General features: G+C 40.0%; 1 protein-coding gene across 10 annotated transcripts in view; it reads left to right on the forward strand.

The window, feature by feature from the left end:
• Positions 1–12,348, forward strand: part of TMEM200A (transmembrane protein 200A) — a 74,947-nt gene that overhangs the window by 44,426 nt on the left and 18,173 nt on the right. The window contains exon 1 of one of the 10 annotated variants that reach the window (XM_070557074.1): positions 9,942–10,517. The exons of the other annotated variants lie outside the window; for them this stretch is intronic. The gene's annotated coding sequence lies outside the window, so the exon portion shown is untranslated. Of the gene's footprint in view, positions 1–9,941; positions 10,518–12,348 lie in introns of those variants that run through there. 10 annotated transcript variants of the gene reach the window in all.

Here is a 12,348-nt window from a genome sequence, read left to right on the forward strand (position 1 = left end):
CTGTGGGCCAGGCCACCACTTGGAAAGTGTTCATGTGCTGGCCACACTGCCCCCACCTTCTCTCACAGTCACACTGGCTGCTGTGTGAGGACCTATGATCTGGATTGCTGCTGCTGGGGAGGGAAAGAGGATGGGGGTCTGCTCACCCAATACCACTGCTTTCTGAGGATCCAGTCCACCCACCTTCAGCTGTATGGTTGCATGGATCTTTCAGGCATCCCACTGTGCTGTGTAGGGAATCCTCTCTGGGTTGATAAATGTCCATTTAGTTGTAACTTAGAGAGGAGAGACAAAGGGAATAACTCACTTCACCATGGGGCTGATATCCCTGTGTCACATTGACTCTTGAGATTTGTTTCAAACCAGTAATTGACTGTGTTGGGATGACTGGATGGGGCACTAGGGCAAATCAATGCCATTTTTTAAAGTGTTTATTTATTTTTTTAAACCTCATGCTTACATACATTTTGCAAGTACAGTACAGGGACTGTTTTTCCTAAACCACTTGAAAATAACTTGTTGGCATGATGTCCTCACCTCCAAGTACTTTAATGTACATTTCTTACAAATAAAGACATTCTCTACATAACTGCAATATAACCACCAAATCAAAACCTTAACATTGGTATACTACTATCATTGAATCCTCAGACCCCACTCAAGTTTTGCCAGTTGTCCCAATAATGTCTTTTATGACAAAACAATTCAGTCGTCATGTCTCCTTCAATCTGGAATGTTTCCTTAGTCTTCCCTAGACTTTCAGGATCTTAAAAGGCCAGTTATTGTAGGATGTCTCTCAGTGTGGGTTTGTCTGATGCTTCTGTGTTAGATTCTGGTTTGGCAGGAGTATCACAGAAGTGGCTGTTGGGGAGGAAAATAACTTTTCCTCTACCCTCTTTAGTTCAGTGTTTGGAGGCCTGTGAATTAAACTGACAAAAGACAAATTAGCAAGAGGAAAAAAAATAGATTTAATTACATATGCACAGGAGTTCTCAAAGAAATGTGACTCAAAGAGGCTGTTAGAATTTAGGGCTTATATACCATCTTAATAGAGAATAAGGAGTACCAGAGGGACACTTCTAGGAGAACAAATTACTTCTTAGAAAGGAAGTGGGAAAAAGGGGCACTTATGGAAAAACAAATGAATTTTTGGAAAAATAAATGGTTCTTTAGGAGAAAGGATAGTTTTGTGGCAGTATCTGTTTGGATGTGGTGCCAACTTCTCTCTCCTAAGGAGAAGATTGGAGTTGTTCCCAGGGATGGGATTTATGACAATTGAATTGTTCTGAGTTCTTTTGGGAGGCTCTGTTTTTAGACAGATAAGGGATTTCAGGAACTGAAATGCCTCTAGCTTAAAATAATTTTTTGCTACCGTGGCGTCTTCTGGATCCCTTCATGGTGCTGTATTCTCATTGTGTCAGTTAGTGCATGATTTCACTGCATGATTATCTCATGATAATGATGTTCACTTCCATCATTTGATTAAGGGCATCTGCCACTGTAAAGTTTCACATTGTTTTCCACTTTTAATTAATATTAGGATTAGTATTTTTTGAGGAGTACTTTGAATTTATGCAAATACCTTGTTCCTTCTTAAACTTTCAATTTATACATTTGTTAATTTAGTTATTATGGTCTCATGGTTTAATGGAATATAATTTATTACTATTATTATTTATTTTGATGCTCAGTTATCCCATATTTGACCAATGGGAGCTCATTCAAGCTGGCTTCTATGTCCTTTTGACATACTGCCATCATTCCTTGAGCATTTTCTCATTTATTTATTTTTTGGGGGGGGGGGGCACACATTATTCTGAGATCATCTTTTCCTGCCCTAGCTCTGAAATAGCCATTTCTCCCAGAAGCCTTGATTCCTTTTAGTGGAGAATGGTGTTTAGTAATCAAGATCTGAATGAGAGGTGTGCTCATTGCTGTCAGGGCATTGCTGCTGCTCACAGGCCCTCTCAGTAGGTAAACAGTGTGTCATCACTACTGCCTCCACCCCACCCCAGGGGGACTCTCTCTGCACTTTTAATGCTGTGATTCCCTGTGCTAGGCTACTGTGCAATAGACTCCTTCCCCATGCTGCCCAGGTATTAACACCTATGCCAGGCCACCTTGCCCCCTCCCACAGGGAGTCCTGTCTCACCTCACTCAGGCTCTCACACTCTGTGCTTGACCACAGCCCCATGTGGAAATGTTCCTTGTTCCTCTCGGGCTCTGAAATTCTGTGCCTGGGCATCCCAACTCCCTCCCTATGGGGATGCCCTCTTTATTCTGCTCAGATTTTGACAGCCAGTTGGGGCTACCACCCCTCTGAGTGAACATCCTCCTCAAGCTAGCCAGCCTCTGACACCCCACTCTCGGTCACCATGGCTCCCCTACTCCTGTGTGGATTTCTACCTTGCCAGCCCCCACAAGTGGCTTTAGGAATGAATTTTTCGTGAAGGGGAGTGGGCCTCAATGCCATTTTTAAATGTTGATTTCTAAGTTACCCGATAATTTGTCAAACTCCAAATAGCTGTGGTCATATTTTTTAACCAAGATTCTGGGACATATAATTGAAGAGAAATGATTTCTTAAGTCTCCTGGTGTCAATTTACTTTTTTAATATTTATTTTTTAATATGAAGATATATATATTTTAATAAGGCAAAACTTTGATATTTAATTGATTCTACATTTAGTGAGAAATGAACACATATTTATAGCATATCTTCTTCAAAATAGGCATGTGCATTAATTACTTTAGGAGGAAATTGACTTGAGAGGATTTGTGTGCAATGTAATCCATGATGGAAACTTCAGCCGTTCCTCATTTACATTCCATCAGATCTGTGGTCTTTCAAATCAGACAAAAAATCTAAGATACTTTCCATTCTACACATGGGATGTATACTGATGACCCTGAATTTTTATATTTCCAGCCCCAACCTTGGTGCTAGAATTGCCTTAAAAGCTCTCTACTTTGGACTACCCTCTTGTTTCAATTGTGCAAAAGCTTTGTCTTTGAGATGTCTGTGAGATATCAAAATGCAAACGTCAAGTAGGCATCCCATGCTCCTATAGCCAGTACCCTTGTGACATCTCCATTTTGATGTCTCACAGGCGTCTCAAACTCGGCATGTCCACACCTGAACTCCTGATTCCCAATACTGCCCTCCCCAGTGCAAATCTGCTTCTTCCCAGTAAATAGCACAACCATTCCCCTAGCCAGAAATCTGGAAATATCCTTGATTCGTTTTTTTATCCCTTATGTAGAATAGACCAGAGCATTCTGCATCTATTCTGTTCTTTTCAGCACCTCCTGCCTCAACCGTAGTTCAACATAGGTAAGAGATCTACTCATGTCTCTTATCTGATCTACTTCTTACTTCTGTTCTTGCCACCTGGGAATCCATTATCCTCACAGCTGCCAAAGTGATGTCTGTGTATCAGATCATGCCACTAATCTGCTTAAACACACCCAGCAAACCCCACACTTCTTACGCACCGCTGCCTGACCAGCCCCCGTCCATCTCTCCAGTCTCATCTTGTGCTTTCACCCTCTCACTTTCTATGCTCCAGCACTCTGGCCTTTTCTGTTCCTGGGAGATACCAAACTTTTTGCTACCTTAGAGCTTTTGAACATCGTCTGCCTAGAATATCATTATCTTCCCTATTCCAAATAGAACCTTACAATCTTCACACTGGAGTCAAATGCTAACTGGTGAGTGTGATTTGGGGACTAATTTCTGTTCTTTTACAGTATTATTTATTTTGTACTTGGAGAAGCTCAGTGGCAATTAGTATGGAATAATTGTTAAACCTAATTTACTATTAAGAAAACAACAACAAGAAAGAGCCTATTTCCAGCTGCTTCCAAAAATGTCTTAGTAAAAATCAGTGTAATTATGATATTTAAAATGTAAAAAGGAAAAAAAAGCCACAGTGTCTATAAATGTTCAGTTTATGAAATACTTTGAAACTCTGGAAGAAAAGAGAAATCAAAGTCTTATTGTTATCAAATTATTACTAGTTTAATTTTCACATGCCTCATTTTAGTAAAGATGGCAAACTTTTATTAATGGTGTTTATAAATATTATGGTAATTCCTTACATGTACAGCGCACAGTCCAGTGTATGAGAATGTGTGCATGCGTTGCCTCTCTTAAATTTCCAACCTCATGAGCACAGAGAAGGGAATTGTGTAAGTAACATCACTGGGCCACGTCTAGTTCTGTAGACTCCACCTTCATTCAATGAACATTATTTGAGAGGATACTGTGCATCAGGTGTTATGCTAGCATTTGTGAACCAAAATGCTCCCTTAGAGCCTGTGACCTAATGGAGGAGACACATAATAAACAAGGCAGGCAGCAAATACAAGTGTGTGGTTGGAGGGCTATTTCTCCTTGCTCATACACACTGTTTTTCCGGAGCCAGGAACATACTGAATTTCCAAACTAACATGTGGATATGAAACACAAAGGAAAGGAAGAGTCAGGGACTCTTCTGGCATATTAACTGCTGGGAGGTAATTATTTGGAATAGTATACAAGATTTTATTGTTTTGTAGGTAATCTGTCTATGAGAACTGAAAGCTCATCCTTACCACTCCATCCAGGAGAGAATTCAGTGGGATGGAAGGACTTGCAAATTCAGCCTCTGAGAAAGCAGGAGACAAGGTGTTACTCTAGGGGAAGAGAGCCAAAGAGTTAGGGCCCATGCAGGGTGGGAAGAAGAGAGGTTGGCCCAAAGAGGGGAGTTTCTTCTCCTGCTAAGTGCCAAAGTGCCGAGCTGGGAGGGTGAGCAGAGGCAAGTAAAGGAACCTCTCCCACCCCCATTCCCTGTGCACCCTGTACAGACCAAAAGATAAAATTGGAACCTGAAGGGGTGAATCACTGGTATGTTCTCCTCAGTTCTGTGTGCTTGACTTGCCAATGACAAACTTCATTATTAATGAATTGCATATTCCTTGGTGAAGAAATCAGCGCCTCATAATTTAAACAGAACTACATGTCAGCAGTTAGAAAAAAGAGAACCAGAATCTCCGTAACATGATAGAGACTTAACATTTGAAAGGACATTGGGACTCCTTTTAGGCCTACTTTCACAGTTTACTAAATTCTGATGAATCTGCCCTAAGTGTCATGTGACCCCCTTTCCCGCTGCCCACAGGACAATTCTTGGAGGATGTCTGAGCTTGTGTCCTTATCTAAAAGGAAACTGCAATCTGATGTGTAAACAGGTTACTGTGCCATGTATGTGTAAGGAAGTATTATAGTATTTATAAGCATCATTAGTGAAAATTCATCATCTTTATTCAACCAAGTCATTTGAAAATTAAACTAGAAGTAATTTGATGACAGTAGTACTTTGAGTTCCCTTTTCTTCCAAGGTTTCAAAGTGTTTCATATACTGAATATTTTATCGACACTCTGGCTATTTTCTTCCTTTTCACATTTTAAATGTCATAATTACATTGATTTTTATTGAGACTTTTATTTCGGAAGCAGGCTTTTATTGGTTGTTACTGTCTTAACAGTAAATTAAGTCTAACAGTTAATTAATATAAATTAATTTAACAATGAATACTAATTGCTACTGAGATGCTCCTTCAAGTTATGAAATAAATAATACTGTAAGAGAACAGAAATTAGTTCCCAAATCACATTCATCATTTAGTATTTGACTCTAGTGTGAAGATTCAAAGAGTTTATTTCACTAAGAAAAACAACATTATTATGAGTCATAGTCAGTAAGCCTTGTGCTTCTTTTATCAGTGGATTGAATTTTCAGCTTTTGATTATAGGATTGCTGTGTATGTGTGTAGAGTCAATTAACAGTAAGACTCTAGAAATATGAGAACAAATAACATATTCAAAACTAAACTCCTCCTTCAAACAGCTTCTTTTCGTTTGTGCCTTATTTCTCTTTGAGGTGTCATCATCCATCCAATTGCTCAAGCCAGTAACTGGGCATCATCTTGACAAGCTCCTCTCTCTTACCTCCCACATCTACGCTAACGCCAGATCTTTTTAGCCTGCCCTCTAAACTGCCTTCTCAGCTATGTCCACTGTCTTCACCCATGGCCACCAGCCTGGGTCAAGCTTCCGTCACCTCTCCCCTGGATTGCTCTAGGGCTTCTGAATTGGTCTTCCTGCGTCTATTTTTGCCCCTTTCCATATGGCTGCAGGAATCTTATAATAATGCAAATCTGCTCCTGTTCTATCTCTGCTTAAAACCCACTGCTTGTGTCTCCTAAGACAAAGTTCAAAGCTCTTCACATGATCTATGAAGTCACATGTGACCTTGACCTTTTCACTCACTCCCCTGCCCAAGCCACATTGCATTTTGTTCATTTCTTTGAGACCGGCTACTCTCCCGTTTCAGAGTCTCGGCACATGCTATTCTCCCCTCCCTGCTCCGCACTATCTCCGTTTAAAGTCATTTCATCAAACTGCTCAGACTTGGATGCGATGCCTTGATATTCATTTCCATGCCATCCTACATTTCCCCTTCTTTGATACATATCACACTTGTTTGTTCAATGTCTGTCTTCCTCACTGAACAGCTAGCTCTAAGGAGGTGAGGGTAAAGTCTGAGTTGTTCATCATGTCATTATCCTTGGCCCCCAGCAGACTGCTTGACACTTAGTGAATGCTCAGTAAATATTTGTTGGATGAATGAAAATGAATAAATGAAATGATTGAGTGAATGAATGAAAGTCTGATATGAATATCACTCAAATACTTACTTTTGGTGTTGAATTATTCTGACAATTTGAGTTTAAAAAACCCCGAAATTATAAAAATTTGAGCACAGTTGGGTGGCTTTTAAAAAATTTGTTCTGAAGTATCATCAACAGTCTTGTCTACTCAGGTTCAAATTGACTTGGGATGTATGGCTGCATATAGAAAGAATCTTTCAGATGAGGAAATTTAAATATATTGGTTAGCCCTAAACAAGTGGAAAAGACTCTTTATGAGAATGTATGTGGAATGTAAAATCTGGAAGAGATTTGTTTTCCTGTACTCATGCTACAGTGTGTCTAAACAGCTCTCCAGCATTTAAAAGCTGATGCAACATAGTAACTTCATGCTCACTGGAAATTTGCAGACCTATTAAGAACACAGCAAAACCAGAAATTAGGCAGACACCCAAAAAATCAAAAAACAAAATAAATACATGTCATAAAGCCCAAAGCATATGTATACCCAAAGTCTTCTCTCCAACTTTGCTTGCTCTTAATTTGCATACAGTATGAATAAAGTTCTTTACTTTTTCATCTCCCTTCTAAGGTCAAAACCCCAAACAAGAACTGGACAGGGAAAGGCAATTGAAGTAACCCACTAGTCCCAATACAGTGTTGGCCAACAGCAGAGTCATCTCTCTCTCTTCCAGACTTCTGTGGAATTTCACTAACCACGTTCGCCTTGAGGCACAATTATGCTTTTAAAAAACCATTTCCAAGCCAGCCCTGATGGCCTAGTGGTTAAAGTTCTGTGCTCTCCCCTTTGGCAGCCCACTCAGTTCCTGGTTTGGTTCTGTTCCCAGTTTCAGAACCACACCACTCGTCTGTCAGTAGCCATACTGTGTCAGTAGCTCACACGAGAACTAGAAGGACTTACAACTAGAATATACAACTATGTACTGGTGCTTTGGGAAGGGGAAAAAAAGAGGAAGATTGGCAACAGATGTTAGCTCAGGGTGAATCTTTCCCAGCAAAAAAAATTTGAAAAAAAAAAGTCATTTCCCATTCTTGCTCTTAAACTTCATAAGGAAAGACCTTGGTTTTCATAAGACTTTCAGAGTATCACTCAAAACCATGTCATAGTTAATATTCATAATCAAAACAAACAACTCTGAGTCATCAAGAGAAAATTATGTTTAATATTGTTTGAGGCACCTGGAATGAAGTATTATATTTTAGAAATATTTTCATCTCTAATAATGAACGTAAAAAGGTTTTCTTCTAAAAGAGACGAATACAAAGTTATTACTTCCAATTTTTAGAGCCACTCATCAACCAGAGAGTGTCCCAGAGCTGAAGTTTTACTGTTTACTAGTTCTAATTAGCTTGATGTAGTGTTTGCAAACCCTTTAATCTCAGTCTAGCTCATAGCAACCTGCGAGGAAGGGAGGGTAAGTATCCTTGCTCTACAAAGAGTAACCTGAAGCCATAGCTTAAGTTATTACCTCAAGATTACAGGAATTAAGGACTAGAACTTTTAGTCTTTTCAGGATACATTTAGCCATAAAAGCGATGTGGCATCATGATAAAGTCATAAGCTTTAGTGTCAGAAAGATCTATACTTGGATCCTTCCTTTGGTCACATACCAACTGCGTCACAGTGGGCAATGTGCTTGATCTCTTTAGATGAGGCCAATCTCTAAGCAACTATTGGTCATGGAATATTAACACCTATCAGTTTGGTGAAGTATAAACTGGAGCCGTGAGAGGGAATCTTTGAGGAATCAGCTAATGAATTTCCTTTGGTTCCTGAAGCCAGAGGATCAGGCATTAAACAAAAAGACATTTACCCAGTGACACCACCCCCTGTGGTTTAATAAGTTGCTTTTTTAGCCTCTCTGACTCTCAATTTCTTTATGTGTAACATTGAAATAATAGTACTACCTGTATCAGTCAGGATAGATTATGTGCAGCAACAAACAAGCCCTAAATCTCAGTGACTTGAAATAATGATGTGTTCCTTACTCATTCGTGTCTACTGTGCACTGACAGTGGCTCTTGCTCATCATCCTTACATGAGAAGCTGGGATGATTGACTTTTTACCATCTGGAATGTTTTCGGTCACCATGACAAGGGGAAGGGATCATGGCCAATCACACACTGGCCCTTAAAGGTTTTTTGCCAGGAAGGGACACAGGTCTTTTCATTCACATTTTGCTCACCACAGCAAGCCACCTCTCTGTGCCTAACTTCATGGGGGCTGGGAAAATGCAATCCAACAACAGGCCTGTGGGTCTGGAGGGAGAATGGAATATTGGTGAACAGCCCTAATGACCACCACGTGGCCCTATTGGGATTGTCAGGAGGATTAAGTTAGTGAATGTAAAACACAAAACACGGTGCCTGGTACCTTACAAGAACTCAGAAAATGTTAGGGATTGGTATGACTTATATTGGTTACAAACCTTATTCATAATGATAACTTGAAGCTTGTTTCAGCTTGTTGCATGTAGTGTCCCTTCAGAAAATGACTCTTCTAAAATAAAGCCTGTGTGGGAAAAAAAATAGGGCTGCCTAACTTCACAGCCTTGCGTGATGAAAATGCCTCAGTGTACTACACAGACACAGCATCACGAAACTGTTGAAGGACTCGGATGACGTCGGTGTAATGGTTTCAGTTATTCTTTTCTATCCAGATGGGAAATTTGCGATTTATCAACTGCTAAAGAACAAACAGGATTGAAATGACACATTTCCTTTGATGGAGTCAAGTTCATTATTTTTGGGTGTCCACCCCTGTTTGTGCATGCTCTTTTGCACCATGTTAAGCTGCAAAACCATCCCCCTGCTTATGGCTCATGGATTCTTCCAGGTTGAGAGTAAGCAGGTCAGAGCCTAGTCAAAGCAAGTCGGGAAAAAGTAGGTCCTCTTGGTTTTTAGGGTCCTTTCTCCATTTTTCCCTTGGGAGGAGACCATTCTCATGCCCTATTTCTTCAGTTTTCTAAACAGGACAGAATCATCATTGTGATTGATGGGGAATTGGTTACAGTTTACCATGAAGGACTTCGCATGTGTTCCTTCAGTCGGCACTTTCGTCTTAAATTTATTCTGGCCTGTGAGCTCCTCTGAAGTGGACATCCTGCATCCTTTAGCCTTGGGTCCCCAGTGCCTGGCGGCATCTGGAACGTAGCTGGTCTTCACTGTGAATGAAGGACAGAAAGAATGTGCAACAAAAGACACAGTCCCTGTTTAAAGGAGTTTTAGGCATAGAGACAGCACAAGGGGACAGTTCCACAGTGCAGGGGCCCCTGGAATTCTGTGCTTATTTTCTTTTTCCTTCCCACTCATTTTTTCTTCCAACCTTCATGGCCACTGGGGAAACAAAGAGGAGTCTCCTTGACCCCACAGCACTGCTGGATGTTGTCGCCTCGAGCCACGTTGCTCTAACAATAGCATTCCCTTCTCTACCTCCTTCCACCCCTGAAAAAGAATCCTGTTTTAGGAGAAATACAGTCAGCAGTTCCCTCCCGGCTGTTTCATCTGAGGAGAGGCTGGGTCTGTTGAGGACATTCCTCCATCTCAGTGGCTCTCAACCATCAGCAGTATGAATCACCGAGGGGAGGCACAGGGGCCTCGTGAAAACAGATTGCTGGCCAGCCCCAGGGCTCTGATCCAGCAGACGGAAGTGGGCCCATGAACTTGCATTTCTAACAAGCTCACAGGTTGTCCCAGAGTTGCTGGACCGAGGACCATCCTTGAGCAGCACTGCTCTATCCGAACACCTCCAGTTCTCCTTTCTCCCTATATCCCGGTCTTCCTGGCGCTGCTTACTTTTCAGGTACTGGACTTGCCTAGTCCTTCATGTTGCTTTTGAACTGTTGCTTTGATCCTGATTATTTGTCCTTCTGATATCACAATACTAGTGTTCTCTTTTATGTGGCTGCCCAAAGGTGGTTTTGACTGTGACAGATTACGGATTCCTACACATGAGAATTGTCTTGTCCCAGAAGATCCTAGAGAGAGAGAAAGCCAAGGCATTTGCCTGCCCCACTCTCATGAGGGCTGTATTTGGTTAGAACAGTTAAAGGCATGGTTTCTCCACAGCAAAGACATCTGGGCCCTTTAACCAACTATTTAAGAAATTTGTGTGAGTGTTTTTGTAACACTCCTGGTATCTAGCTAGTGAGCCTGTTGGCCTTTTTGAAAGCATTAAAAAAGCCGTGCTTCAGCTGTATTGGTGGGAGATAAAATTAATGTGCCTGCAGTTTTGTACAGGGAATTTTATTATTTGGTTGACTGATTCAAGCTATAAATTCATAGTTGTAGCTCTTAAATTGATCTTGATGTAACAACAAAGTAATTTGACTTTTGAGAATAAAGACACACATGAGCTGAAGAAATGCAAGTCCAGATTATAAGTGATCCTCTATTGGGGAAGTCCTATAATTAGTTTGTCAAATCATCGTGTTAATATAACTGAAAGGGAAAAAAGTACGTATTGGAAATTACCCTCTGGAAAGAGAGAGAAACTTACATAAACGTTGCTAACAAATAAAAAACCTTTTGCTGATATTTCCCTATTTTATTCTTCTCATGTGATACTTTAGGGAAAAAATGAAATCTTTAAGCTGATTGAGTTTAAAAATATTATCAATCAGTTTAAGGCGATGAGTCATTTTTTAATATCTTTCTCTAAGTTTTGGAGACAGATGGTCAAGTCTGTAGCCATAAAGAGATAAAATACCAAAAAATATGTCTCAAAGTAGTAAGATGTGTAAGAAACTAAATAGATTGAGTGTTGCCATCGTTACTTGCTTTCTGGAATATTTGATCTTTATTTTATCTATGCATTGGGTGATTTTTTTTTTGAGGAACTTGATAATTTCTCACATACAGTTTTGATAATTTTTGTAGAAGTAGGTTCTTACAAAGGTTAGAAGTTGAACTCATTTGTCATCACCAACAGCTGCACGTTATCAAGGGCATGACGCTGTCCTATGCCATCCAGAGATGCATATCATTTCTTTCTTTAACATATTTTTTCTCACTGCAGTCTAAATTCGTAATCATGAACTCCTCTTTCTCCCTCTCGTCTCCTTGCTTTCACTCAGCATTTCCAGTCATGCCTCCTTCCCCTAATCCTATGTCTGTTAATCTGCAGTGTGATTAAAGAAGAAACCGCACGTTCTTTAAGCTAAATAGATCTGGATTTGAAACCTTGTTCTTCTACTTCCTGGCTGTGTGGTGTTGAGCAAATTACTTACCCTCTTTGAGCCTCAATGAACTAGTACAGTATTTCCTGCCTCACCAACTTTTTCTGAAAACTTAATACAATAATATATATTAAGCTCCTAAAAAATAATCAAAGCTCAATAAACAGTAGTTTCCTTCTCTTTTCTAATTTTTCATTCTTCCTTCTCAATTTTCATACTTTCCCCCCAAAGTCTCCAGACAAATAATTATAACTTCTTGGCAGTGGTCTTGGGAAACAGTTAGAATAATACTTTTTTCTTTCTTTCTGGAATTCATCGTTATTAAAAAGTCACCATTTAACTAATATTTACTTTGATCTCAGTATGGCTGTAGACCTTGGTTTAGTCGACTTTATCCATTTAAATCTGAACGAATCCTAAAATGACCTTTTAAGCAGTATAGTCCTCAGCTATTTT

Source organism: Equus przewalskii, chromosome 9, assembly GCF_037783145.1.
Source record: "Equus przewalskii isolate Varuska chromosome 9, EquPr2, whole genome shotgun sequence".
Taxonomy (NCBI): domain Eukaryota; kingdom Metazoa; phylum Chordata; class Mammalia; order Perissodactyla; family Equidae; genus Equus; species Equus przewalskii.